We start from the raw sequence: 6,000 nt of genomic DNA, 5'->3' as shown, positions 1-6,000 counted from the left end.
GCCTAATTATTTCTAACCTTAAGTTCAGGGATTTAGTCTTTCTCAAGATTAGAAGGCACGAAACACATCCTGAGGAAAGGGTGCAGTACATTTTCTGCGAATACTGTCCAGGCGCTGTGAACTCTCTCCCTTTATTTAGGATATCAGAGGAAGGAGCAGGACAGGGGAGGAGGCTCAGTCCGCTCAGCTCAGAGTAGGTGCTTCCAAAAGCACTTTTATGTCGCTGCCGTGGGGACCAGTACGATAGCCATTCCGATGATGGAGCTCAGTCTGACTGCAGACCACAAACAGCCCAAGTCTCAGCCAGTGGCCTCGGGATCCCAGAGAGTTATAAATAATCCCTCAGAACTGCTTTCTGGTGATTTATTACTACAAACTGAGAGAGTGCCTTTCCCCGAAGACTGAAAATTAATGCAAAAAGGACACGAGAAGTGTGTATTTTGGTGCACTTCACACATCAGAGAAATAGTTCCAAAACCTCCAGAAGGGATAAATAGGCTGATCGTCAAGTTTTTACCTATGAAAATCTGATTTCTCCTATTTAGGATTTTGTGCACTCTGGGAGCTTATTTCCCAGTGGCAGAGCCTGTGATCTGATATGTGGACACCTTGATGAGATGCCCGCCCAGAGATCGGCTCCCACTCAGACAGGTGGCACGTGGCGCAGGAGAGCCCCCAACAAAAGTGACACAGAATCAGTGCTCCCTCACCCCTCACCCCGCACCGCCTCGCAGGGGCACCACCTGTGCTTGGAGTCCTCCGGCAAAGGGGTTTCCACCCTCTCCCACCATCCACTACTTCTGAGCTTGAAACGTTAAAATAAAGTACTTCTAATTTTATGTATAAACTCAAATGGTAATTAAGGCCCTTTTCTCCCCTGTATCTTGTCCTCAGTGGATATAGAGGCCAGCTGCTTACTATCTGTGGGAGGGAAGTCCAAAATAGTTACTAGAATTTGCAATTATCTTTCATTGTCCTCAGAATACCCCTCTCTCTCTGATGCTTGTCTATTTCTGTACTTCCAGTTCCCCTCGGAGGGAGTGTTTGCTGTAAGATCTTTGGCAATCCATTTAACCTCTTTGTGCCTCAGTGGTCCATCAGGAAATGGGGAGTTGCACAGGGTGATCTCAGGATCCCTGGTAATGCTACCTTGCTATGATTCAGTGACCTCACCAGTCCTTCATATTCTGAGGAGTATTTTTCAGTGCATTATTGGAAATCGTTGAGTCACACTGGAATGGCAATTACAAGATGAAGTTGGAGTATGATGATACCTCCTGAAAAAAGATTGGTCTGAGGAATGTGGATGAGGAATGCAATGAGGTGTGGGAAGGGAAAGTGTAATCCGAATGAGGACATGACATATCCTTTGCTAACGGGCAACATTAGGCAAATTCCCGATGCTTGATGAATGTCCGCGTGCAATCAGAAATAGGACTCTTCCCAGAAAAGGCTGCCTATCATATCTTTGGCAGAAGCCTCAGAATAGTGAGTGTGATGCTTTGCACAGGCCCTGGGGTGAGTCAGCACTGATTGGGGTCCTGACAAGCATGGCAGCCGAGATTGATGACGTGAATGCTTGGACCTGTTAGGCTAATGACCACGAGGACACATTCCAGAAGGCTTGCTTTAGACACCCATGAACAAAATGTCTTCCTAAAGCTACACCCTGAAACCCTCATTGGAAAAGCCTGAAGTGAGGGTCTTGTCCGTGCAACATCCTAGGGGTGGGTCCCCCCACCCTTAATGTAGGTCACAGGAGCCGCAGTCGTTGCCGGGAAAAGGACACAGGCAATTCCCAGCAGATAAGCAAATCCAAAGCAAAAAAGAACTACAGCCTTTGACATTTTCTTTTAAAAGTCTCAGCTTAGGCTTAGGGGAAATACAGTATGGATGGCCTGAGGCAGGTGAATTATCCTGGACTGCCCCTCACCCTCCATGCACAAGCAATGGGAAGGAGGTTCTCCTGGGGTCTGCCTCTCTGGAATGCCCTGCTGAGCAGACTGGCCACACCAGGGGCACGGGAGGAGTCTTACTCCCTTGACCTGACCTGGGGCAGGTTTCCCAGGTTCTCCGCAATCAGGCTGAGCCTCCAGGACACCAGGGGAATCTCAGATCTCTCAAGGCAACCAGGGCTCAGGGGGGCTCAGAGGGCCAGGGGCTTAGAATACCCTGGACAGTGTAGAGCACATTCTCCCAATTCCCACATGTATAAAAAAGCATCACTCGCTAGAAGAGCTTTTAAATATATATGCTATTATTTACAAAAGGCTGTTCATAACATGTTAAAAAAAAAAACCCTAAAGGTCCCTCGTGATTTAAATGAAACTCTCTCGTTATGCTAAATATCCCTTTGCCTGGCCATAGTTCTACTTCTCAGAAGCAACCTTTTTTTTTTTTTTTTAGGTCAGAGAGAGAGCACAAGCAGGGGGAGGGGCAGAGGGAGAAGCAGACTCCCCGCTGAGCAGGGAGCCCAATGCGGGACTCAATCCCAGCACCCTGGGTCATGACCTGAGCTGAAGGCAGACACTTAACCGACTGAGCCACCCAGTTGTTCCAGAAGCAACCATTTTTAAACAGTTTTGGTTTGAGGTCTTCTATACCACAGAACTAATCCGTATGTGTGTGCCTGTGTTTCTGGTCTTATCAACATCAAATAATACATATCCGCTTCCTATGAGGAAAGGTGTGTGCATTTAACACACTTTATACTCTGAGCTCACCTGCATTTCACCTGTTAATGTCACTAATTTTTGTTAGTGACATTAACATTTTGAGATCTTGAATGGGTACATGCATCACTTTAAATAATCTGCCTCAATCCTTGCTTCTTGATTCATTGCCTTCTGGCATCATGGACCCACTCCCGTGCTGTAAGATGAGGAAAGTAGATCCCCGCAGGGTAGCCTCTGGCTCACCCTTTCCTCTTCCTGACTTGTCAGCTGATTAATATCATCATCTGGGCTTGAACCTCTGTACTGTTCTGTCCTTTTAAGTTAGTTTTCTGTACTTTGTAGCTCAACTTTAAAAACTGAAAGCCAGTGAGAGACATTCATAATATTAAGATTATATAAATACTAATTGCAGAACCAAGTAGCATGGGGATGCCTGGGTGGCTCAGTGGGTTAAGCATCTGCCTTAGGCTCAGGTCATGATCCCAGAGTCCTGGGATCAAGTCCCACATTGGCCTCCTTGCTCAGAGGGGAGCCTGCTTCTCCCTCTGCCTGCCACTCCCCCATCTTGTGTGCTCTCTCTCTCTCTCTGGCAAATCAATCAATAATTTTTTTTTTTTTTAAAGAACCAAGTGGTATGTAAGGCCCATAAAGATAGAAATGTGACTTTATGTCACCAAAAATATCCATCCAAAAAATAATGGAAAAATGCATTCCCTTTATTTACACCCTTTCTCTTTTTCCAAGTCATGTCACACTTCAGTTCATTTCATCTTATCAACACTTCTGAATAGTTTTAGTTCCCTTTATTCAAATGGAGAGGATAAACATAGGTGGACCTTTTGACAGATTGAAGATCTTCCAGATTGTTACACATTTTATTAATCAGTGTTCATCCATCACCACCCCCTGTCTACTGTGTTCTACTTTGGGCCAACTGCTTTCTAGGTCCATTTGCTGCTGATAATTTGAAATTTCTTTTCATTTTGTTCCTCAGCAGTTCTGCTGTTTGTTGGATTCGTTTTTCCTTCTCCTGAGGTATATCCCAAGTCACCCAGGGAAGAGTAAACAGGAGAAACTTCCTGAGTCATTGGCTCATTTTGCCTGGATCCTTGAGTAACAGGCTAGCTGGTTATAACATTTAGGTTCAAAATAATGTTTCCTGAGAACTTTGAAATCTTGCTCTCCTGTCTTCCAAAATCAGTATTATTAATGGAAAATGTATGATGACAACCTTAGGCTCGTATTTGTGGTTTTTGGGGGGTTGGGGGGCGGAGCTTGCAGGTATCCTGGTAATTCTCTCTGCAAGCTTTATGTTAGGAATTTTTAAATTTCAGCAGAATAGTTCCAGGCACATGGTGAGTGTTTTTCATCGGAAAGTTTTTTAGTTCAGAGATACTCATTTTTATCATTTATTTGCTTCTCTACCTCTGTTCTCTCATCTCAGATGAATTACATTATCATCAGCTTTCTGGATCTATCCTCCATCTCGACTTCTTTCTTATATTTTCCCTTTCTGTCATTCTCTGCATCCTGAGCTACTCTCTCAACTTGACCTTCCAGATTAGTACGTTAGCTGTCAGCCAAACCAATGATTCAATTCTTTTGATTTTTCATTTTATTTGGGGAGCCAATGTTTAATTTTCAAGGCCTCTCTCATGTCCCTGGCTCCTTCCTTCTGCATAGCCACGCGCTGTGGTGACTAACATGCTGGGCGCTCAAATCTCTGGGACGAATTCAATGTTCAACATCTTCTTTTATCTTTTTCTCCCTGGGTGAGTTGCTCTTTCACCAAATTGTTCATGATCCTTGATTGACCAGTAATAATGTTGAATAAAAAGCGTACTGGTTGATTATTATAGGTAGTCGGCAAAGTTATTTTCTGTGGTTTGGAAGAGCAGTTTACCTGTACCACCCCTCCCTGGATGGGGGGCTAACCCTACATTTCCGTGTGGGCAGGTCAGAGACAGGCTTCTTTTGAGGCAGCGTGCACGGCTCAGTGTGCACCCTCCCAAGGAGCAATGGAAGGAGGACTTTCTTTACCTGAGCGGCGAAATGCTTTAGGGGATGTCTCTCCTGGCGGAGCTGCCTTTCCTTCTACCTCCTCCGAGCTGCAAGTGAGGGTCTTCTAATTCCTTGACACTCCAAGTACCAGCAGGCCCGCCCAGACCTACTGGATCTCAATCTGCATGTGAACCAGAGACCTCGGGGACTGCGCAGCACCGCTAGGCACGCTCCGAAGCTCCGCTCCCCGAAGTCCCCGAAGTCGCCAAAGTCCCCGAAGTCCCCGTCCCCGCCCCCTCAGCGCCGGCTCTCGCTCGGGGGGGGCCCCCTACGCGCTCTCAGCTTCCCCCGCGCGGGCGCCAGGCTGTCCGTCACTACGAGCCACTTTCCCTTTTTGGTAGGTAGTTCCTACGCGTGAAAGACCATAGCAAACACCCGAGCGCCCATCACCCAGCTCAGAAATAAAACTCAACAGATATGATTGAAGCCGTCGTGCATCCCCTCTGAGTGTTTTCCTAGCAGCCCTGAGTCCGGCAGGCAGGGGACCCGGGGCCTTGCAGCCACCCAGGCCCTGCTCTGCGGGACCCTGTCGTCGCGCCGGCACAGACCCACAGGGCACCCTAAGCTGACGCGGGGCCTGAGACCGTGTGGGACGGCCTGGGAGGGGAAGGTCTTGGAACTAACCCCCCCACCCCCAAGCCGGGTAGACTAGAACAAAAAAAAAAAGGCCCCGTGGGGTGCTAAGACGTCAAAGCCGCTGGTGTTCACAACTGAGAACTGGGCCGGTGTTGGCGTGAGGAAGAACAGCATCTGGTCAAACAGACGTTAATGAGACTGCCTCATGTGCCCGGGAGAAGCTTCTGAAGATCCAAAGAGGCACAGACGAGGGAAATGGCATCCAGAATGTCTGTCTGTCAGTAGGAAGCAGTCCCCTCCACAGACAGGATCCAGAGCCCAGACAAGAAGGGACAGGAGCAGGGCCAGCTCCATGTCCTAGAGAACAGTCTTGGAGGCAGAACACAAAGCGGCGGGGGGGCTCGAGGGGGGTATTGAGGCACAGGGAGCAAAGACCTTCAGTCACCAGAATGTGGAATCAAGACGTGGCTTAGGTCTCAGAAATAAGGATGAGCTTGGGCTAGACCACGTACAAGAACAAAGATGTGGGTTCTTAGACACTAGGAGCTGCTCAAATTCCTCCTACTGACTCTTGGAATTGATCCTAGATTTAACGAATGAAGACTCCAGGACCTGAGCTGAAGAACAGGGCAGGTGAGAAAAGGAGAGGGGAGGGGAGGGAGAAGCTAAGAACCAGATACGATCCAAT

Source organism: Phoca vitulina, unplaced genomic scaffold, assembly GCF_004348235.1.
Source record: "Phoca vitulina isolate PV1807 unplaced genomic scaffold, GSC_HSeal_1.0 scaffold9, whole genome shotgun sequence".
Classification (NCBI taxonomy): Eukaryota; Metazoa; Chordata; class Mammalia; order Carnivora; family Phocidae; genus Phoca; species Phoca vitulina.
This window is presented reverse-complemented; position numbering follows the sequence as displayed.